The following is a 25354-nucleotide window of genomic DNA, read 5'->3' as shown; positions in this document are numbered from 1 at the left end:
TTTTTCTGATTGCCTGGCGGCCACAGACCATACTCTGTCTTTTGCTGATACAGAGACCTGGGAAATGAGGGAATGGGAAATTTACACAGCTCTTCTGGGAACCACAGCCCATTGCTGTCCTTGAACTGAGACCTGTTCTTGCTAAATTAGTCAGTCTCTTTCCATTCCTGATCTGATTTGCTTTTATTCCCAACCAGTTCTCAGGTTAACTTCCTTTTCGTCTCCAACCCTTCTCTCAGGACATGTTTTTATATTTGTGAGCACAAAGTGTCCACTTTGCAAATAGCCTGGAGACTGTACTTCGTTTGTAGCTGAGCTCCATCATCCCTGATTGAGGAAAACATAATAATATCTTATGAGTTGACCAGAGTAACCTGTGTCCAGAGAGCAGAATACTCAAAAGAAGCACATTTCTTCAACCTCAGCTTCCTGGAAACCTTTCTTAACCTCAATGAGTCACCATAGTTTGCCTGGCTAAAGGTCAAAGAGATTCTTCTTTTGACTGAGGTTCACACTCACAATTTTTTGGGGGATCTGAGAAATTATGAGGAAGTAGAAGTGAATAGTGAAGTCCAGTTTAGAATACAGAATGACTCTACTGTAATGCGGAGACCCTGCTGAACGGCTCCATCATTAACAATCACCCAGCCCGGGTCATGAAATCATAAAACACATCTGCCTTGTAAAAACTCATCTTTAAGCTTTAAAGTCCTGATTTTAGAACACATTTAAAGGTACATAAATACTGCAGAGATCACCCTGGCTTTAGTTCCATTCCCTGAATAACTTACTGTATTCTTACAAAAACTGAAATAGTATTGATACGTTATTATTAACTAAAGATTTTAAAACTAATACCGTTCTTTCCCACCTTATATCATAAACTGACACTTTCATACATTTATATAATGATTTTCAGTCACTTTTACCTCCTATTCCTTTGCCCCATGGTCCCCCCTCACACACACACACACACACACACACACACACACACACACACACACACACACCAGAAACTCTCAATGCAGTCCCCTCCTACTTTTATCTCTTCTTGATGCGTGACAGATTCAGCTTGATTAGAATTACTTGCCCTTTTATGGATGCAAAAGTTAATTTAATAAAGCAAGGGTAAATTTCTGTGGTCTTACCTATGAAGAAAGTGGCACACACCCTGTGACAAGCAGGAGCTATTTTAGTTCTTGAATCTCATCCTAGGCCGCATCACCCTGGCTAATCAAGACTACAATAATTTCTCGGGCTCCCTCTGCTTCTGATGTCTTTGGCAGTTTTCAGTAGTGATCAGATATTTTGTAGAATGTCCATCAGTTGCAGTGGGTCATTATTTTTCTAAAAGAGTGAGGTTATGAATTTTTAGGAAAGATCACCATGGAGACAAAATATTATTGTGACAAAATATCATCATGGGTACATACATCAAATATGACTCACTTCTGTCAATATTAACAGTGAGCATAGAAGAAGAGTTTCTCACTGCTCTTTTACCCACAGTGTGGATTTGAGGGGAAAGCCTTAAGTATGTAATCCATATTTAAAGGAGTGGCAAGTTATCTATTTTCTTGAAATGGAATTATTTCCATAAGTGATTAGTAATTTTTCTCAACATTAAGTTTATTTATGTCATTAACTTAATAATTTATGTTGACAAGTTTGGATTCATGGATGTTGGTCTTGTGGTTAATATGGTCATTAAATAGAGATTTATTTGGATGCTCAAGGTGTGCATCCATGGCTATGGGTACTCTATCACTCGTCTCCTGTGTCCCTCTTACACGCCCCACCAGTGTGCTCATTTGTGAGTATTCTTTCTGGAACTGTTAACTCATTCCAAGTTCAGTTTTAATAAGACCTCCTCTATTCCTAGTGAGTCCTTTCTTTAATGAAACATGGCTTATGACTCTAAAGAATAATGCTAGGCACCAATAGGCACAGGTTATGGACAAAATATTTGAGTGCTAAACCTGGAAATTCTGTGTCAAGATCTATTAGATGATGAAAGCCAATTGTACAAACCACCAAAGAGAAGCATTTGGCTTAGAAGATGAGGAGGTGGAGGTCAAGGTACACAATAAAATCAGCAAGAAGTATAGGGCAAAACCAGAACGGGGAAGTGGGAAGGGGTGGGAGGGAGGACAGGGGAAGAGAAGGGGGCTTACGGGACTTTCGGGGAGTGGGGGGGCTAGAAAAGGGGAAATCATTTGAAATGTAAATAAATTATATCGAATAAAAAAATTAAAAATAAAAAAAAATTAAAAAAAAAATCAGCATGATGTTCTAACACAATGACTTCCTTAATGTTATGGAGATAATGCTGATAGTGTCTTTTACTAAAAACTTGTGCTGTATGAGTGTATTATAACAGTGTTTGCTATTGGGAAGTGAAGATAATGGACATGGTCACTTCTTGCACTGCAGTAAATTAAGTAGATGCAATGCAAAGTATTTTAATAATAGAAGAGAGATTAAAGATGTGTGTGGTGTATGTGTGTGTGTGTTTACATAAACAGTGAGAACCAAAGCTGGAAGTTAACCTCTGGTTATCAAATTCTAGAACTGTAAATCTTAGCCATTTATTATATGATAAAATTTTGCTGGATGCTTAATCTTCAATTTTAAGTTGACTAAATTTAAATCATTTAGGAACCACCTTTCTAGGGTGTCTATGCAGGCGTTTTCAAAGATGTTCAGAAGAAATATGAAACTTCACCCTGAGTGTGGTCAGCCCCAGCCTGTGGGCACAGATTTGGATCTGAATAAAAAGGAGGGTGCAAACTGTGCTTACCTTGCTCTCTCTCTCTCTCTCTCTCTCTCTCTCTCTCTCTCTCCCTGACTCCCTCCTTAGGCAAGGTGATGAAGTGTTTCACATTCTTGACATCATGCCATCTCCTCTAGGGTAGACTGTATCTCACATGTCTTAAAACCCCAGGGGGAAAAGCACTGTTTCCTTAAATTATTTCAACAATGATTTTTTTTCTGTCAAAGCAACAGTAAAAGTAACAGACAAAATTGGTGCCAGCAGTAATCAGATGAAAACAGAAGTGTGGATTTCAATATTTTCTGTGACTTATTGTATGAGTCCCCATGTACTGTGAAGTTGTCAGGCAAAGTGATGGATGGTAAAGGCAGAGTTTCATCACAAAGCCTGTAATGGTATAAAGTCTACTCTGTCCTTAGTCATCTCCATCTTCAGCCTTCACCCTCTTATCTGCTGCGGTACATTTATGCCCCTGTTTCCTACACTTGAAGAACTTGATAAGAATTTCCCTCAGTGTCCCTTATCATGGTCTTACACGAATGGGTAAATTAAGAAGGCAAATAATGCACCCATGGGAGCTGAATGCCTTCAAGCAGAACATTTGGTAAATGAATTCATTGGGTTTTACCGTGGAATTTTCTTCTCATTGTACAGTAGTGGAAGGAAAGTCAGATAAAATGTAAGAAAGCCACATTGAAGATGGGGAACCGGGGGAGCTAGATTTAACTTTAGCCAATGTGACCAGATAGCTTGAAATCCTTTGTGAACTGGCCCCAAACTCTCATGTCTCTAGCGTCTGCTCTTCTAATTCCCTTCATTTTGACCCTCTGTCCCTATCTGCAGGTGGGTGTTAATGTGCAAAGAATACCTGTGTTCCACTTTCTCTTCTCTGAAGCAAAGAAAAAAAATACAAAGCTGGGTGAGGAAAGCGTAGCGGGGACCATGGCAATCACAGTGACTGTCACCTACATAAACCCTCACACATTATCCTCATTCTTTTAAATATTAAATCTGTTATACACAGCCATAATTCATGAATAAAATAAAACAATTCTCATTTCTACATTAGTGTTGGAGCATCCTGAAAGACTTGCTCAGAGAGCATATATTTTTCGTAAGCACATGCAGATGCTGAATTAAAGGATTAGAAAGAGAGGAAAAAAACTATGATAATGAACTGGGAGTCCGGATTTCCCTCTTTCAAACACCCTGTTTATGGATTAAGCACCTTTGATCCAGAAAAAGAGATCAGAGGGTCATTGAGACAGGACATTCTGTGAGGTTACTAATCTCAATTTCAGTAAATTTAATGCAAATCATCCCATTCGTGCACATACAGGCAGAGCAGGCCTGGCTGACTACTGCATTTTTTCCCTAGTAGGGTAAAGACTTTTGGCTTGCTGTTTACCACTTGCCAAACTCCAGCCAGGTGAGAGCAAATTAATAATATAGGGTCCTAAGGATATGAGAATAACTGAGTTTATATTAAAAAGTGTGCCCTGATTTACTCTTCTCATTTCCTATGGCTCCATCCTCTAGCTACTGTCAATTTATGAGCATCACTTGAAACTTTTTTCTCTGTCATTCATTGATGAGGAGGAACTCAGCCCAATACCATTGGTTCCTAATGCAATGCCTTATGAGCCTCAATGACAGCCATTCCTGAATTGCATTCAGTAAACCGAGGAACAGATGAGCAAGAAGAAAGAGAAGTGGACCATTTCTGTAATTGAATTGTTGGTTTGTTGTTGCTTTGGGGGCTTGGGCTCAAATCCAGGGCTGCATCATGGATGCGCAATTAGTTTCCCATTGAATTACTTCATCGCTACCCTCAACAGTTGCTTTTGATGGCTTCCTCAGCTGAGGATGAAGAGGAGGAAACCAGACACACAAAATTGCCTCATCTTCCCTTATTTGTGCAAGCTGAAGTAGTTGATATTCTAGAAGTGAAAAGTAGTTAACAGAAACTAGGAAAGATAAGAGTGAGGAGAGATAGACAGAGGGTGATAAATGGGAAACAAATCAGTCAGGTAGAAAAACGTTCTATGTTCAAAAATAAAGTAGGGTGACTATGGTTGACAAAAATAAATACTGTGCATTTTGACATAGTTACAAAAATGACTTTTGAATGTTTCCAGCCCAAATAGGGAAGATTATGTAAATATGTCTGATTTCTTCATCACATACTGCTTACATAATCAAAATATCAGGCATACTCCTATAAATGCCATATTTTAGTTGAAAAATTATTGGAGCCATGGGATGTGGTCAATGATAGTTCTCTCTATACCTGGCATGCCTCTCATTGCTTCCTCTGCTTTAATAGTTTACTCCCCAAAATTATAAAATAGAAAAGCTGAGAAAAACTCAGATGATCCTCCAAATTAATCCTTTTTTTCTAATAGATAAAGTATTAATTCCTAAGAGATGGTAAACACGTATCAAATGAATGCAAAACCAACTATCAGCCATGTTTTCTGGTATCTGTACAGTTAGGAACTGTTCTTTGCATTGCATTCTCTTCTTATATTTTTTTTAAATCTTTTTTCCTTTCATCCTATTACCACCCCTAAGTGCATATAGAGTAAGTCCTATATTTATTCCTGTTTCTATTATATTAGCAACTTAAGAGCAGAAACATGGATACTCACTGATTTCTGAGCGAGCTTTGTCTTGATGCTGACAAGTATTCCCTGGTCCTGTCCAAGAGCAGGTGTCTTACTCTGCAAAAGGCTCTGTAGCTATTTCTCGAAGGAGGCAGATACAGGTCCAGCACTGCCCTTCTGCCGCTTCAGGGTTATGATCTATCACAGACACATCACTCACCAAGTGTAAGAAAGGCAACCAAGAGCTGCCAACACTAGCAACACTAGACCTGGGAGGTGGGCACAGAGAGCATCTGTAACAGCTTAGGGATTCTTAGCTTGATGGATGGGGAAGAGGATAAGAAGAGACACTTGAATTTGTTTACATAAGACTATTGTCCATGAATCTGAGACCTTTAGGTCATGATGAAATACCTGTCCATTTTCTCAAGTTGAGCATGAACTGAAAGGAGAGACACAGAGGGCCTGGATTTACATCCTTATAGGCTCCTGGGAGACAAAGATTATTTCTATTTAATAATCTGCACCTGTGTCATATGTTGCACATTAATTTATACATGCATAGAATATGTGCAATGGTTATAGATTCGTGAATGAAAGGTACTGAAAATAGAGCTTACAAGAAGCTCTGTTATAAGAAGCATAACTCTTTAATGTTAATAAAATATTGTAGGAGCATGAAAGGAAAGGCAAGGTATAGTATAGAGTGGATGGTTCAGGAGCATACCAAATGAAACTCATTGAGAATGGATAAAATGTTCAGTGGGGTGTAATATGAAAAGAGTTATATTCAGCAACTTACAGGCTTAAATCCTTCTGGGCTGTTTGTCTTCTTAGATTGGAAAGCCTACAAACATCTTATTTTGTAGTGTACGCACTTGATTTTAACTACTCAGAGATAAACACAGCATCCAACTCCTGAACTCAGATGTACTGTGTTGAATTAACAAGGTGTATCAATTACACAAATATGGTGAGTGAATGTTGTAGACTCTGCATTAGGGTAGTAGCAGGGAATGAGAGGTGAGGATAGATATATGAATGGTAAAGGTCTGGACAGGAACAAGCGAGCAAGTGATAATGAATGAACTAGAAAGAAGCCATGACACCATAAAGAAGCATTAAATAATGAGACAGATTAGCTGTGAAAGAATTCAGCTGACATGCATTTCCCAATTTTCTCAGGTGGAATTTTTGTTTTTTTGAATATTTAGTGGAGACCCTTGATAGACAACAGTAACGTAACTTCAAAGATGAACAAAAACCATGGAGCAAAAATAGTTACAGGCAAGGGACAATTTTTATAGGACAAGCCTTGGGTACCAGAAGTAAATGGATTAGAAAACTGTGAGGAAGACCACCCCAGGGCTCAGAAAAGGCAGCCAAGTTTAAGAATAAAGAATATATTGAGAGTTTAATCATTCAAGGAAACAAAAAGATAATGAACAAGTGACCTTATTTTATACACTTCTTAAAAACTAGGAGCAGGAAATGAAGAGGCTTTCAGAGTTGAAGGACTGAGAAGAAAAGGAGGTCTTGTGCTCTATTGCAGACAGAATCTCATTCAACATGGGTCCTATCAAGATTGTGGTATTATCATTTAATGTTGCAAATTTATGTATAACAAGAGAATTTACCCACAGTCTGGAGGCTGAGAAAGCCACAATCAGCAACCTAACATCTGGTAGGTTCCTATGTCATAGCTTCTACTTATGGTCAACATGACTGCATTTGGAGTCATCTGGGAGGCACATCATTGGTCTGCTTTCATGTTTAAAGCAGGGAAGCAGAAACAAGGTGTGCATCAGGACCTGTCTCTTTCTGTCGACTGAATGCAGACTCAATGTGACCCATCATGATACCCTAAAACCTCCATCTATGAGACAAAATATTCATTGTAAAAATGGATTCTCTCAGAGATTTTTGTCTCAGCAATGGAACAAAAAGAACATGCAAGGCAGCCCCTCTTTCTGTGCTTTTCCATAGTGGAAGTAGAAGGAAATGGAATCTACTTACCTGGTGCAGCAAATAGGGGCTTCTTCCACATTTTAGAAACATTTATGCACATGAGTGTGTGTGATAGTGGATTAGTATTTGTCCTTGAATTCAAGTGTTGTCCACAGAGGCCAGGAGAGATTATTAGATCTCCTGGAACTGGAGTTAAAGGCTGTTGTTATGTCCCTAATATGGGAGCTGGCAACTGAATTGGGATCCTCTGCAGGAGCAGTATGCACTCTTAACTGTGGAACAATCGTTCGGGCCCTTGAGCACATTCTCATAACAACTTCGCTGAGAGAGAGTGGGGTTGTTCCCATGATAAAGATGTAATCTATTTGGTGACCTGATGTCATTTTAGAGTTTCTTTTCTTTCTTTATATTTTATTATAAGGTAGTTTATTAAAATACAATGTGAAGAGAAATGCATACGTGTGAAATTGCTCTCTTTATTCTCAGTCTGTCCTCTCATTCCTTCCCCACTCTCTCCATATTCCCATCGCCCATCTCTCCATGTGCTCATGGCCAGCCTCTCCTTGTCCTCTTCCTCCTCCTCCTTCGCCTCTTCTTCCATCCTCTCTCTCTCTCTCTCTCTCTCTCTCTCTCTCTCTCTCACACACACACACACACACACATACACACACACACACACACACACACACACATATACACACAAATCTCATAGGCCTCTCTTTCACCACTGAGGCATGAGAAAATGATGTGACTTGCTTGTTTTTAAGCAAAATTACTAGTTACAGAGTCAAGGCTAAAAGCCTGTCAGTCTTCATAAACTTACAGTTCGTTGCTCATTTTGTCTCCACCACACCCTCTCCAAGGTTGATGGGAATACAAGTTTTGTCCTAAATTCCTTGAAGAATGTCTCTTCTTCTCTTCTTCCTTGTCCTCCTGCTCCTCCTCCTTCTACTGCTCCTCCTCCTGCTCCTCCTCTTGACTCTCCTCCTTCTCCTTCTCCTCCTCCTTCCCCTCCTGCTCTTCCTTCTGCTCCTGCTTCTCCTCCTGCCCCTCTTCCTCCCTCCCCCTCCTCCTCTTGAGGTAAATGTTGCAGCAAGGATGGGAGGAGGTTTTGCCCTGCCCATTCTGTTTCAGAATATTGGCATTCAACTGGACAAAGTAAGCAGTTCCAACTCTGCTAAGTGTCACTGCAAAGGCTGCCTAAACTCTTCTTCATCTCTATTGCAACATTTCCATAGCTTTGAGAATAGTGTATGCCCTCATAGAGTCTCTGTGATAATCAAATAAAGTTATTTATAGTGAATACATCAGCAATGCCAGACAGAAGTGGTTAATCTCAGGAAAACTATTTACTTCAGCTTTGTCTTGATATTTGCTCCTGAGTTACATCTCCCATGTGTTTCCTCAAAGTTCACATTGTGTGGTCTTGAATGTCCTTCGGTTTAGAAAATGGTGTGAATTTGATGGAAAATTACAGTACTTATCATATGCATATCTGTTGGAACTGAAACACATTTACATACATGAAGAATAATATTGTTTATTAAATAATAATTCACTAGAACTAGTTTGCTGTGGTCTTGAGGTTTTGTTTTGTTTTTTTTTAAATTGCTGTTTCCTTTTTTGCTTGCCCTTATTTGTCTTTTCATTTTTTTTTTTTAAGTCAGGGCACCTGTGGTGTAGTTCTGCCCCTTCTTGCATAGCAGAATAGCTCCAGATCCCAAATTCAAGTCAATAATAAAGAGGGAAACACAGAAATATAATACTATCATCAATTACTGGCACTAATAGTGGAAGATGAAATGGAAAATCACAGGCAAAGTGAGTAGTTTTTGGTTTTGAATGTTCTGCAGATTCCCAGCTGACTGAAGCTTGCAGTCCGTTTTCTTCTGGGGTCAAGCTGACTGGGGATAGGAGAGTCTATGACAATTAGTGCATCTTTAAATGCCACATTCACAGTATTCTGGTTACAGGGCAAAACTCGAGTCTTCACCTACATCTCATGTGTGCTCTGTCCTCTGCATCCCAGATAGAACCTAGTAGTAGGCAAATTACCAATTTAGGTCACATTTGACCTGACCTGTAGCACCTGGGAAGTTCTATAACAGGTATTTTAAGAAATAAAGTGTTTATTCTCATCCAGTTGGAGAAAAATCAGAAAGACCATCATTTGTGTGAGATGCTAGCTTTTACAAGGATTAATTAGTAGCACACATACTTCAGATATTTTGAGTTTTCTGTTGCCTTCTTAGAGAAACAACAGCTTTGATGGTACAGTGCTTGTATCTGATAGAGAGTTGTGCCAGCAATCAGGAGAGTCAGGAGTCTCTCCGACTATAGCAACTACATTACTGTCTTCCTCTTCTATTCATTAGCTATGCAGCTTATGAGAATTTGCTGTTCTGGGGTACAGGCTTTTCCCCTATGAAGTTCAGTGGTCTCATAAGCACCTGAGAAGTCTCAACTTTCTTTGAAACAAGGACAGAAGAGCAACACTAAGGTGTTGTGTACTTAGACACTGGCTCTTTGTTGAAAAGGTTGAGAATGGTAATCTTCCTTTCTGTAAGAAACCCATGTTTCAGTCCTGGAGCTGATGGGGGTAGGATATGAAATATACTGAGATGACAGCATCATAAAGGATTTGAATCTCACTCTTGCCCATTCATGTTGCAGAGCAAGGAACCTTGGGCCCTGCTGGGGAATGAAAGGCCAATGTGAGAGCTACTTTAAGGAATCCAAGCAGTTTTGTTTTAGAATCAAAGAACAATACAGCCAAAGGCACCCACCATGAAAAGTGCTTATATCTCCCTGTTTTCAGATTAGACAAACAAGTCACAGGGTATTCGTGTCATTTGTACATTTTAAAATAAATTTGCTACTTGCTAAACTAAGGATGGAGGTCCTAAAACCCTTTCAACTCTTCACTCCTGGCTTTTTCTCTTAAATGAGCTCCATTTGTTAGGACTCCACAGAGAGACACGCACCAAAAGACTTCTGGTGGTGTGCTGCAGTTTCTTGCCTCTTCATTGGGCAGAGTGATGTCAGCAGAGAAAGACACAAGGGATGAGGCAGGGCACACGCTGAAGCAAGACTGTGGAGGAGCATAAATAGAACTCGATGGAAAGTGGCATGCTGAGCTAATCACGCAAACACAGATAGCTGGGCAGTGCTCCTGGGTCTCGAGTCTTAGTTTATTTTTGCTTTGCTGAGAGAGGCACAGTGAGAACTTCTCCCTGTGCTCCTCCTGATCCCTCCTGCTGACTTGTGCCAACTAGTGCCTAGGCTACGGGGTCTGGATGTCTTTGCTAGATAGTGTCATGACTGCTGATTCCCGGTTGCTTTCCCCACTCTTCCTAACTGGATGGTTGGTGTATCTGTGAAGTGTTTGCCAGTAGATCGAGCAGCCTCTGCCTGCTAACCTGTGAATGAACTTCAAATTTCCAGAAAAGGCAGTTGGGAGTTGCTCCCAACACCATTTTCCTCCATATCCTTTCTTTCCCATTACCTCTGGTAGCTGGTGGGCTTAAAGGGAGGTTAAGGCTTTTGAGGCCTATCGTTAAAAGAAAGATTTGGAAAAAAAATAAAGTTACATTCTTATTTTCTGGAAACTACGGATATGTGTGGCATGATAATACACAAATGCTACTACTCAGTGACTTGATAGTAATTCTGAAACTTCCAGCTCTATAGTTCTGAAATCAGAGAAACATAAGCTCTTCTTTTTCATGACCTAGCCCTTAGGTTATTTGTTTATGATGGGCTTAGTAAAATGATGATAATCATGAAACAAATACACTTATAATTCTCTTTATTAGTAATAAATTTATTAAGGCAGTTAAATCTAGAGAAGTGCGTAGAAATGTACAATTAATTGTTTCTAACATATTTCATAATATCAGGAAATGTGGTTATTTTTGATGCCTGAAGTAGGCAGAGTAAGACATCAGAGTTTATATTCCTTGTCCAATACAAATTTTAAAAATAACAAAATAACATACTCTTGCATTGTGGAGGCAGCATAGGCATCATATATTATGTAAAGAGCGATAGTCTTTGCATTCCTGTTTGGCAAAATGCTGAGAAATTTAATTGCCAAGTCCATGTTCCTTTGTACTATCTGGATACCCATGCCAGCTATTAGCATATTTTGAATTGTGAGAATGCTATAATTTTCCATAATAAACACATTTATAATTAAGTGGTTTAGCCACAATTCAACTAAAAGAGAAAAACAATAAAAATGGATAAAATCTTAGGTAAAGTTTATAGAGAATGATAAAAAAATCACAAATTCTAAACAATTTAACTGAGAAGGAGAACATGGTTTCAAACATTATACTGAAAAAAATAAATGCTCTGACGGAAGCTACTACATGTTATTGTGTTGAGGAAAACATCTGAGTAGCCTCACATGTTGGCCAGCGCCCTTACATGCTGTAATTAAAGCTGTGATAGCACCTACAATTTGTACAATGTGAGAATAATCAATGGTCCTTGTTCCCTTCATCTGCCCCACATCTTGTTTCCTTGGCAACAGGTACAACCTGATTTTATGAATTTCCAGAATTAAACTCACAGTTCATTTCATAGGTATGTTTTTTTAGGTGAGTCAATATTTGAAAAGATGAAAAGGAAACCTAAAAGCAACTCCAATACCCCCTGATGAGAACACCATAGGCTGGCATTTCTCACACAGAGGGCCTATGCAGAGGTACAAAGTACCCACTGGTGTCCTGGCTATGGATATCTTCTCATTGGCCACCACTCTTCCTGCTTCAGGATTTCAGCATTTGAAATGGGATTTGGGGATCATATGGGTGACTCAGAAGATTGGAGGGGTCTCAGCAGAAACTAACAGGGTTAGATAATGGAGGAGAACATTCCGTAGGAACTGATAGAGACTTCACAAATATACAAAATTCCAGAAAAGACTAGAAGAGAGAGAGGGCAATGTGGCAGAAACAAAGGGGAAGTAAATTCATGCCAACTTAGCACAAACTGATAAAAAGGGTTGACTGGCTTATTACCATATCCATAATCATGCAAATTCTGTTCTTTAAGTACACCAATAAATGCAAAAAGGAACTGTAAAAATCTCAATTATCCTATGCACTACTAGATGCCCAAGCATATACTAATATTTTACATGAGAAAGGTATCTTGAGCTTGGAATATGATCCCCTTTATCAGGGAAATGGCAAGTACTATAAATTAATTTAAAGAACATGCATCCAAATCTCTGGAACATCTAAGAATTATTTATGTCAGTTTGATAACAAATAACCCAACATGTTTCATAATCTAATATATCATTATTCTTTATACTCCCAATTATCAGTTTTTAAGAGGAAATACAATTATCTAAGCAAGAGTAGGTATGCAAGACATTTCACACAGAAAGGAGTTTCAGATTATAACAACCTGAGGGAGAACAATCATTAATATGGTTTGTAAGTCCTTTCTGAATGGACAATCATGTTTATACTGCTGGTGTTGGAAAATAATAAATTATATCCCAGATATGTTTTAAATATCTTCTGCTCCTTTTATAGGAATGTGTTTTGCTGTTAGATAAGGCTAATCCTGAAAACAGGTGTCCATGTAATCTAAAGCATAATACTGTAATGGTGAATCATGCTAAGCGAGTTTCTCAGTCCATATTAATACAAAGGGATTAAATCTGGAAACAGATTTGATTCCATATGCATATACTTGTGACCAGGTAGAGCTCTGTAGGATTTGCATGACATTCCTGGGTGGAGTGCTGTGCAAACTTCTAGATCTTCAAGATCTGGTTTCAGAGCAGATTCTGAAATATTGGGGAAAAAAATGAGACAGTTTGGAAAAAAGATTCAAAGAAATCAGGACTCCCCATTCTAGTCACTGATGGTCCAACACCGTTCTCTGTAAACTTGATGATAGCATTGCCAATATCCAGATTTGGTTCCCTGATCATTCTATGACACATTCCTGTAAGGATCTATATTTTGCACAGACAGAAGATGAATTCAATAACTGATGTCACTGTAGCCGATTGTCCTTAAGATTAGAGGACAATCTACCATTTCTAAGAGGCAGGTTGTAATAGCCACATTTTGACTGCTTTGCTAGATGCCTGCCAGATTTTCTCCACCACTCTGTGAATTTCCTCATCACTCTTCTTAGTGTAATCAAGCTTATGGCAGCTTAGCAAATTCTCTGAACCTTCAAGGTGCTTCCACTCAAAAATTATGTCCTCAGTATTATCTGCTAAGTCATAGATAATGTTTTCAAATTATTTTGTGCATCAACGGCCATTTTATCCAGCTCTTAGTTTATCTTTTATGCCTTACAAAGTTTGCATTGCTTTCCAGTCATGAGATTTTTTTTTCAATCTAACAACACTTAGCACTTAGGAGCTCTGCTGTGATAGCCAGCTGGGTCCCATTCTGTTTGCTATTTTAGTACAATGTCAATTGGTGGGTCACACCAATGGTTAAAAAGAAAAAGTCAAGCTGCAATGTGCAATGAAGAGTATTTCCTTTTATTCTTTAAAAATAAAATACAACTTTCTCTTATCTTGAATGTATAGAGGACATAGGAACTCACTTTGAAAAAGTAGAGTATGGAAAAAATAGTAAGTTGTAATGGAGAAATCCCGTAAACTCTGCCTTTTCTAGGTTATCAAGATGAATAGTATTAATTTGTGACGATATCATATATTCCTGATAAAATGTGATAAGGGAGACATAATATATGTCCATCCTTTGGATTCTCAGCCTCTATTCTCAGAATAATTATGGGAAATTTATTACAAGAACACTCAATTTGAGACTATTCCACAAAACTCTTAACTAGTAGTCATTGCAACTGTCAAGATCATGAAGAACTTAAAGGAAACCTGACAAATTATTACAGAGACTAATGGCATGGAAGAAGAAAACACAATTCTGCTAGACTTTTGAAGGGGTTTTCAAAAAGTACAAAGTGGCAAAGCTAATGAGATCTGACTGAAGACTTCCTTCTAGCCAGGAGAAGTATGCTGGTCAGTGGCTGTTTATTAGGTTGTGGCTTTCTTGACTCAGCTATGTGTGTAGAAGAACTCTGATTATGACACATAAATTTGTGTCCATTGTGAAACAACTTATTCACATTACACACATCTGTATTCTTACCCATGATTTTCCATGTGTCTCACAGTAAATAGATGGAAGAGACATTTATTTTTCCAAGGATTTATCATGGAAACCTGGACTAACGGTGTCAATAAGTTTTTCCTTTTGTGGCCCATAAGGGCAGAGTCTGATTTAGTTTCTATGCTTGGATCTTGCATGACTAGCTTCTCTCCATATACATTCATGTGACCTGGGCTCTATGCCAGTGTATTGTTGTATCCAGAAAGTCCCCCTTAATTGGGTCTTAGGTTAATGATCTCTATTAGACTCAGCTTCAAGGACACTGCATCCATACAAAATCATCTTTGAGTACTCAAGTTATTATTACAACACATCTTTTTATAGAAATCATTACATTTAGTGTCTGTGTGTATATATGCATATACATATATGCCTGAAGACTCTCCGTGCACACACATGCATGTACGTCTGAACATACACAGACACAGGCATGTACTGCACGTGAACATGCACAGGTATGGGAACAGGTGATTGAAGACCCTATGTGGTTACTTGATATCCACCATAGGTTATTAGGCAAGCGTTTTTTTATTTGATTCTAATGAGTTCTAGGCATAAGAGAGCTTTGGCCACCAAGCCAAGCATCAATGTAGGATGATCAAATAACTGCCAACTGCTCTGCCCAAGACTGATAAATGGAACAGTGCCACCAACAAGGTGACTCTTTGTCCATTGTCAGGACTTTGGTGTAGTATTCTTTTCTTTTTTTAAATATTTTCTTTATTTACATTTCAAATGTTATCCCTTTTTTTGTTTCCCCTCTAAAACCCCCTATCCCATCCCCCATCTCCCTCACTAAATCTTTTCAAAGATCTGGAACATATCTTCTTTGGCTACTTTTGCAAGCATGCCACATCAAATAGAAGGCCAAATTCCTCATGTTTTATCTACTAAAGGTTGCTCAAATCACACACTTCTCTTCTTTTGTACCATCACCATCACCATCACCACACATCCAGACTGTGATCCTTGCTCATCTAGGCTGTCTTAAGCTCAGCCCTACCACAATGCATCCCACACTTAATTCTTAATACACATATGGATTTAATTTCTATTATACAGTTTGATGTGTTTTCCTCATCTATTATAATGTTAGTTGCTATATTTACTAGTACTACATATCTTACTTTGGAGTTAAAGACTTAAATCCATGCATGTCCTGTCAGTCACATACAACTTAGTGATTTCCCAACCTGGTGACAAGAAAAGTCAAAACTGATTATGTTAGTCTAAATAATAAATTAAAATGTGTATTCCCATACTGAATTAAGCATCTAATAAATTCATTATATAATCACTTCCAAGTATATATGAATAGATAGATCTATTCATATCTATCTATAGATGTATATATGCATATATACATCTCTATATATGTCTATAGATATATATCTATAATATATATTATAGATATAATATATAGATATATTATATATCTATAGATGTATAATATATAATATATCTATCTATATACACACACACATATATATATATAAGTATATATATATATATACATATATATATATATATATATATAAAAGTATATATATGTATATCTATGTTGGAAATGTATTAAGCTTTTGTTACTGAGTATTGAGTAACTTTCCATTGATGCATCAGAAGTGGCTATGTGAATTGAAATGTTTCTTGAGCCTTTCTTTCATATCATGAATAGGGCTCTCCACATGTTGAGAACATGCTTTAATATCATATCATTATGCCTTCTCAGGCTTAGTGGTATGACATTAAACCTTCACATTCTGATTGGCTAGCCACGCACAGATACTTACTCTATGCTCAGTTCTTTATCACTTACGTCTCTCCAAAACAATTGTAACTCACTTCCAGACAACACAGAATACAAAAATGCCCTGGAAATTTTCATTTGTTTAGTGTGTATGCTGGGGTTTGATTACAGCAATTATATACAGTGGTGTTATTTTTTATATGTACAAAATAGAGAGAGGGAGAAAGAGGGTTTTCCATGGAAGAAAAATTTCCTCAGATTAAAATTTAATGTACCATAATGGGATTTTCAGCACAAATAAATGCCCTTAACACTTAATGTATAAATTTTAAAACTGTGTAATGAGCACTTACAGAGTTTGTGCTAATTCTGAGATGTACAATGGTGTGGGTGGACACAGTCTTTGCTTTCATGAGGCTAATGTTCTTATTCCTAATGCAACAGGATCACTAGGAGTTATTTTTGAAAAAATGTTAGTTTCATAGTCATTAATGTGGTCCCCTAAAATTTTATGTCTCTAGGCCAGTGGAAGACATTTGCACCTCTACCTAGAAACCCAATTTCCCAGAAGGACATGAGCCTTACAGACAGAAGCATGGAAATTCAAGTGTGGTTAAACCAGTATGATCTCAGACCTGAGTACCTGTGATAGAACAAAACAGGAGAAATTTCAATTGCTTCCCCTCATGACTCTAATAAAATCTGAACAACACTGTACCCACTTTGGACATGTAAATGTCTGAGTTTATAATTGTTCTGGGAGACACCGAATCATGAGGCTGCCATATTATCAAAATCTAAATATGGATTTGTCCTAATAGTTACATTACCAACCTATGGAAGGTCCAGATGGGAAATTAGGATCAAAGAAAACATATCTAATGAACACCCATAGCATCAAGGCTGTATTCTTATATATGGTAAAATCTATTTTCAAATCCACTTACCTACATGTCTCTCCAATGAGTACTGCACCCCCCATCACAATTTTCTATACAATTCTACTACTGTCCAGTGTTAAACAGGATGCAGTTCTGCTCCAGATAAGTAATACCCACTTTGTAGCAGAGACAGAAGTAAGTCAGAGTCTAGCCTTCCTCTCTGAGAATGCTTATTCTATGGTTTAGATTCACATGCATTATATAACTGACATGACAATCTTCCAAAAAGACTAGCAATGTTAAGGGTCATGCTGTATGCCAAGAGTCAAAAACAAGAGCACAATGGCACCTGCCACTTTCAAGTTAACAAGAGTGACATAACCCTGCCTGCTCAGTGCTCAATTCTTAGTACTCAGCACTCAGCTCAGCACTTGGAACTCAACACTCAGCACTCAGGGCTCAGTACTCAGCACTTGCCTTTCTTCCACTGTTCCCTGATATTCTGCCACATCTGCCCTCTGCCTTACTAAGGACATCTCCTGGATTAAGACCAATCAAATGAATACTTATTTGCAAATGTTAAAGATGCAAATATTTGGTAATCTTTTCTACCCTGTCAAAATATTTTCTTGTATGTTGTACTTGATTTTTTTAAGAGACTATTTTTGTAGCAGTTGTATGTTCCCAACAAATTGCAATCGACCTCCCGCTTGCACACACACACGTGCATCAGCTCTTCTGATTGACAGCACAGTTCCCTTCAAAGGTGTCTGTGTTATGCTTTGCTATCCTAAATGGACACATTATTGCCACCCAAAACTCATCATATACACAAGAGTATTTTCTTGGTGCGGGATAGTATGAGTTTACACAAATTAAGAAGAAATGCAGAGTAACCACAACTACAGTAGATCATATAGCCCATTTTCAGTGCTCTAAATGCATTTATATTCTGTCTATCCATCTTTTCCTGCTCTTCAAGAGGTGTTGGAATCAAGTGCTACTTTTACCATCTCTACTTTTGACTATCTGTCTGAATATCATATGGTGGATTTATGCCCTTGTGTCTTCAGTTCTAATTTCAGAACAGCTTTATTCTAGGTGTTTGTACATATTTAAGTGAATCTATGCTTTGTTCTGACTGTGTTTTTTATAGTGCTGAAAAATATTCCAGTATCTCTATTTATCTACCCTCTTACTCCTTTACCTACAGGAAAGGAGGGTAGGAGGGTTGGCATTGCTTCCAAGCCTGGGAAATTAATAAACAAATCTTCTGTGAATGTTTGCATGCAGAATTTCAATCAGACCTAATCTTTCAACTTCTTTGGGCAAATGATTAGGACTAGTTATTGGGAGGTTGTGAAATGGGAAGATCGAGTTTAGTTCAGTACTATATTGACAACTGCCCTTCATGAGACATTGCAGTTTTGCCTTCCTATGAACAGTGAAAGAGAATTCCCATTGTTCCACCGTCCTCAAAAAAAAATTGTCTTTGCTTTTGATAGTCACAATATAGAGTGCTGTGTAAATATTTTAATTTAATTTTCCAAGATGTAACACATAGCATTGGCTATCCATGGAGGAGTGACAGGATTTGACTTTTCTTTTTCCTAAGGTCTATGCTTTCTCACCTAATATTGTGTGTGCTTTTCAATTTGGGGAAGTTGGGAAACATTCTATGGCATTGTCTTTTGCAAATCTTCTCTTCTAGTCTCTGGTTGCTCTTTTCACCCTCTTGATTGTGCTTTATATTTTTGTTTGTTTGTTTTCACTTGAAACTGGCAGGAGTCATTGTGCTCTTGTTTTTGTCTCTTTGCACACAGCATGACCCTTAAACATCCATTGCTAGTCTTCTTGGAAGACTTCCAGGGAATAAGTCTGTAACTTTTTTTATGGTTCAAATCTATTTTACCTTTTACCTTAACCTAATGTCATATGAACTGTAGAGAAAACACTTTTGAACATATATATAAGTAAGTGTACACTCCCCCACACAGACACATACACTGCCACATTCTGTTTTTGCAATACTGTGGTGTGCACTTGCCAGAGGAACTTGAAGAACTCTTCAGTGATTAGTTATAAAACTATTCATTTGGCATAAAATGGCACTTCTTGGGGTGATCCTAAATGGCACAGTATTTATTTATTAAGAAATAAGACACAGAGCCAAGTTATCTAATTTTTATTAGAGTCTATGATGCTTTCAGAAGCCATGAATAGTTTGCTTTAACCCTAATTCTTCTCTTACGTATGACACGATCATGAGTAACAGCTGCAGAATATAGGCCATCCTCTTGTATTTCAATGACACTTTAGCAGACTTCTGACTTGCAGAACACTCGTCGTCCCTACTTCTTTCTATTGACAGGAGTGAATGCCAGCCAAAAGCTGAAAGCCAAAATAGCAAAATAAAAAAAAAAATTAAGTGGAAGGATTTTAAAACTGGGCACATGGATGAGAAAGAAAAATGAGTGTCATTCAAATATGCTCTGACCTAAACCTTTTAAATACCTTGCAGCTTTTTCAGTAGGAAGGACTTGCATTTCCCTTAACTTTGTTTAGAATCTACATTGAGATGCAACCTCTTGACCCTGAAGGCCTTTCTACATTAGTCCTGGCCTGAGCAGAGTCCCTGTATGAGCAGGAATTGGAAAGAGCACAGGCAGTGGCCCACATTGTGGCAGGGCCACCAGTGAGCTGCCAACATGTTGGTGAACTGTAACAGAGGAGCCAGTTTCCACAAATGACAATCATTCAAGCCCTGGCAGTTAAGGGAGCCTGTGAGAAAGGGAAGCACTGAAGAATCTCCTGCTTTGTAATCTCCAAGATGCAGGTTGTTTGCCTAAGGATTAGTGCAGCTGAACACTAATCTCTGAATGCTCTCTCAGGAGCTTCAGTGCCACCAACCTCCCTGGAACTCAATTCTCCTGTAAATTGAGAGTGTATGAATTGATGATCGACAGGCATGCTACAGCTGTGTTCCATCCATTCCCACTAAATTTCTTGGGTTGAGTGTTCAGTTGAAAACACAGTGATTTGTATTTAATGTTGCATGGTGCACTTAGTTGCTCATTACATTCCTTTTGTATGATTGCAGAGCACTGAGTCTAATGACAGCTGTCCCACTGACTGCTCAGCCTCCTTCTACTTTGACACAGTCAACCTGCTCAGCTATCTTTCATTGATGCTAGTCTCGGGACGAAGTTATTTGCCTTACCGTGGAGAACTTAGGTTTTAATATCTCATCGATTACCAATATCACTTCTAGCAATAATATCTACTGTACTCTCACTCGGAGATATTCTTTTTCCAACCTAGCTATTGATAATCCCCTTAATGATAATCATTTGACACAAGGCTATTTGCTTTGCATGGGTCTGAGTTCCAAGATAGCATAAGCTTCATTGACTCTGCATAGCATGATGGCAACATCTTGGAAGCTCTATGTGTTTATTTTGTCCATTTTCCCCCTTACAGCATCATCTACATCAGCTTTATAGCTGATAAACCACATCCCTGCACTTTCCATTGCTCCCACCTCTCCTGGGATCTGAATCCTAGCCTGGTGACAAGTTCTCATAAACCATAATGCATGCTTTTCCTAAACGTCTGTATGTAGCAGGACTTAACTAGAATTTAAATGGACTGACTGATTTTCTCTTAGTTCTACAACCTGATGCATTTTAATCTATAGTCATATCCACATGGGCTAATTTGCAGGGCCAATACACAGGTGCATAGCTATGCATATTTATTTTAAGTAATTTAGGATGTTAATTTTATAGATATGATAATGCAATTTTAAGTTTAGAAAAAATCATAGTACTGATGTCTGGCAGGGTTGGGAGTCTGTAAAATTCAGCAGTGCGCCTATATCATATTTCAACAGCTCAAAGTAACTTCTCACTTATGCCAAATGCACAATTAATATTAAACATGTTATTTCAAGCATACACTTTGTACATGGGACTTCAAAATATATTTTTCTTCTTAATAGAACTTTTCTTAATTTGTCCTTTCTGAAAGGACAAAGAGTAGAAATTGTGAACATATCCATAACTTCCTTTTTTAGTATCAGACTACATTGTGCAGAGCAATAGACGAAACTGAAGCTTCTTCAACGCTGGCAAGGGAGCTTGGGAACTTAAGGCAGTTGCAGCTCTTCCAGAGGACATAAGTTCTGTTCCCAGCACCAACATGACAATCCACAAATACCTCTTAACTTCTGTTTCTAGCTATGCAGTGAGAACACTCAAAAATTATAATAGTTACTATGATTTTTTTAAAGTGGAGTTTCTACAGGTGAAACAAAATGAAGTGTTCAAAGTCATGTTATTTATTGTCTGTTCATCCCTCTTTTGTTTGTGTCCCAATAGCACCCAAGGGACCTCAGTGTAATCTCATGGTTCTTTGAAACTCTGTGTGAAACAAAGAATTGTGTATCATTTGTTACTAGAACATTTGGCAAGTCCAAATGTCATCTGGATTTCATTTGTGAAGTTCCTTAATTTTAGTTTATTAACTCTATACTAATTGCAATTTCATCAAGTAAGTAATAAGTTACTCTGATATACTGTTAAAGTAGGCTTTAGAGTGATATTTGGGGTACAGTAAAGCACACAAATATAATGCACTAACTTGTATTATGTGCACATTCTACAGCGTAAAGATGAGGCTTGGTGAAGACCAGCTTTCCAAATTTCATCTGAAGGATATTATGTCTCACTTATGATTCCCACTGTTGCTTTTACACAATCATAAAGACTTAATGATGTCTCATGAAGACACATTAGCATTTCCCTTGAGCTAGGGTGATACTAAACCTACCTGAATCTTTTAGCTTCTTATAGGATCTTAATAACTAGTCATATTTTAAAGCAACTAGAAAGCTTATGATAAGGGAGCAAATGAGCAAGTCAAAGTCTTATCTTGACTACACAATGCAGTATGAAGAGATGAAGATAAATAGTTCTGAGGGGGCTTCCTATCTCAAGAACATTTGAACTAAAAATAACACTATCCTATGTTGTTTTCAGAACTACTGAGAACACAAGGCATCTTTGTTTTGTGGGAAGCATGAGTGTCCATATCAGGGTGTTACACAGTGTAGATAGCATAAAAATCATTGGAGCATGTTATATATGAACAAGAGCATCAACACTGAAAAACATTCCAGCCCAAGCTTGTTTTCCTCTTTAAAACTGGGCATATTAATAATTTATTTTCACCAGGCTATGGGGAAGGCATGCATTATTGATAAGATCATGCTTTATAGAGTTTCAGAATTTCTGGCGCTTCTAGGTCTATCATCTTCCCTGCAACATAGTAAAAAGAAAGCTCAGTAGAGCATCTTACAAGGTTTCTGGCTACAATAGTGTGAGAAAGGCCAATAGTCTTCATTTATTTATTGTCAATTGTCCTTCTATTTTGCTTTGATCACATTCCATATCCACAGAAGTCATGGGAAAGAAAGTATGCTGTCTAGAAACAATATTTCCTGAGACTTTTAATGAAATGAGGGATTGTGAGAAAAAATCTTAGAGCAGACACAAGTTCTTCAGTGAGCCAGTTGCCTGAGCTGCATGACAAGGTGGTAAATGGGAGGTGGTTTTCTGTCTGAGGGCCACAGAGTGCCTATTGCAAACTCCATGGCTTATGACCTCTGATGTGTTTTGCAGACTGTATTAAAAAATTGCACAGGTAGTTTTACCCAGTTTTAGAGATTACTGAATATGAACTAAAATGTCACGATATTGGACCTTAAGTGAACTACTCATGTCATTATCAAACAACCTGAATACCTTCTATCAATCACACAGAAAAAGAAAATCTGACCTTACTCTATTTTTATGATTGAGTAATACAGGCCAGCAGTATTATTTTGCATATAACTATTTTACAAAATCATCTTTTGAGGTCATATTTTTTTTTACCAGTCATTTTTGTCCTCATGTATTCTTGTCTAGCCATCTGAAGCTAGAATAATAGGGAAGAGTGTAAACTATCCTTTGCAGTTCTCTAGTTTTTCCTCTCTGACTCAGAGGCATGGGAGAACATATGGAGGCACCAGTGCAGGGGGATTCTTTAATTTTAATTGTATTATTTTCTGCATATACATTTATTTCCATGTCCATCTGTGTGTGACAATCCCAAGATGCCAGCTGAGTCTGTGGAGGCTGTGAAATTCTGTCCTCACTTTGTTTAGGATCCAAATACCCTTGGTCTCTTCTGGGACCCAGAAATGCTAAAATAATATATAATATACCCCCTATGGAATATATGTTGGTAGTGTTTTGCCATATATCTAAATTACTCTTATATTGCTATGATAAGGTACCATGAAAGGGACAGGGAAATTTCTAGAAGAATTTACGGTTTGCGGATTAAAGTCTATTTGAGGTTTAAAGTCATGACAAGAAGCAGAACAGCATGTAGGCCAACATGGAGAGGGAGCAGTAGCTAAGAGCTCACATCTTGAGATACAACCACAAGGCAAAGGAAGCTCACTGGTAAGTGCTTTTGGAACATTAAAGTTTACTCCACAAGGACATATGTCTTCATACATCCTAATCACCCTCTCATTACATTTCAAATCCAACTACAAAGATTACAGACATAAGTCCAGTACTAGGTTTCTGTTTCCCTGGTGTTCAAGGCAAATAACAGTTAATACCTTACTTTTATATAATTTTGCTAACTGTAAGCAGCAATAATTCTCAAGGATAGTCAGGTCAAGATTAATTATACACCTAGCAGTTTTCTATTTTTAATATTTATTTTCTTAATTAGGCACATTATCTCAACCCTAAATAAATAGTACTTTTTTTTTCTGAAAAATATCATATGTAGCTGATGAATGGGAAGGCATCGTGGGTTGGTTGTTAGTATCCAATTGTCCTGAAGTAGCTATTCTTTCTGAGCTTACTGGAATGTACCAGTGTCCTTTTCCTGACTCTGTCCTTGGGGATAATTTAATTTACAAGGAATCTACGATCAGCTTTTCGGTGAATAAACAAATTAATTACTTAATATAATTTTTCAATCATAAATCTTATGCCCACCACATGTTTAGAAAAAAAATCAATATTATTTTGACTTGAGTAACACCCTCATTTTTAAAATTTAAAGTGATACAACTTACACTGAGAGCCCCCTACGAGCTTCATAACACTAGAGAATAGGACCTGCTTGTTCCTAGCTGAAGAATCACCACCTATTCAAGCTGTCTCTTAATCTATCTATCTTTCTTTCTTTCTTTTCTTTCTTTCTTTTCTTTCTTTCTTTCTTTCTTTCTTTCTTTCTTTCTTTCTTTCTTTCTTTCTTTCTTTCTTTCTTCTTTCCTTCCTTCCTTCCTTCCTTCCTTCCTTTCTTTCTTTCTTTCTTTCTTTCTTTCTTTCTTTCTTTCTTTCTTTCTTTCTTTCTTTCTTTCTTTCTTTCTTTCTTTCTTTTTTCTTTCACCTTTTTATCTTTGTTTTCGGCTCAGTTCCACTAGTATAACAGTGACAACTAACACTAAATGTTGCTCCATAGCAAGTATTTTTAATATTTTTAAGACCTTAATAAGTTTCCATATCATAACAGATATATGGAGAAATTACCGGATTGTGGAACAGTTATCTGGCCTTTCTTTTCTTCTTCAATTGAAATGCATTTCCAGAGGCAAAGAGCAACTCTGCCAATTCTCAAGTGGATTGTGAATTTTAAGAGACATTAATATTTATGCTCCTTTACCAAGAGATGTTTCTAAAGGAATAAATTAATTTCATGTTATCCCAATATCTACTAAATGATCACTTGAATAATAATTTTGAAAGTTATTTTTTCAATTAAATTATTTTAGCAAATTTTCCCATAAGTGCCAAAATTACCTCTACATGGGATTTCTGATCTGATTTGGGGATTAAGTCGGACTCATCAGTAGATTTCCTAAAAGGTCATGGGAGCTGGGCTTTTGGTGTCAGCTATAGGCAGGTACAATGGAAGAGATGAAGACAAAACCTCTGATCTGGTTAGTCTGCAGCAGGAACAATATGAGCCTGTCTATGGACTGCTGAGTCTAAGAAACTTCCTGGGGAGAATCACCTTAACTGCAGTATGTCTTAGCACCCTATAGCAGCTTGATTCAGGGAAGGTACTTATTTATAGACCAATAGTTAATGAATAAACTCTGAGCACTGGTGAGATGGAATAAAATCATTTGC

General features: G+C 37.7%; 1 pseudogene; it reads right to left on the bottom strand.

Annotated features, from left to right (window-relative positions):
* Positions 1 to 200: 200 nt before the first annotated feature.
* LOC127665641 (uncharacterized) overlaps positions 201 to 25354 on the bottom strand; it is a 50709-nt pseudogene continuing 25555 nt past the window's right edge.

The sequence above is a fragment of the Apodemus sylvaticus genome, chromosome 15 (assembly GCF_947179515.1).
Source record: "Apodemus sylvaticus chromosome 15, mApoSyl1.1, whole genome shotgun sequence".
Classification (NCBI taxonomy): domain Eukaryota; kingdom Metazoa; phylum Chordata; class Mammalia; order Rodentia; family Muridae; genus Apodemus; species Apodemus sylvaticus.
The sequence above is the reverse complement of the archived record's forward strand: the minus strand, read 5'-3'. Positions and strand labels throughout refer to the sequence as shown.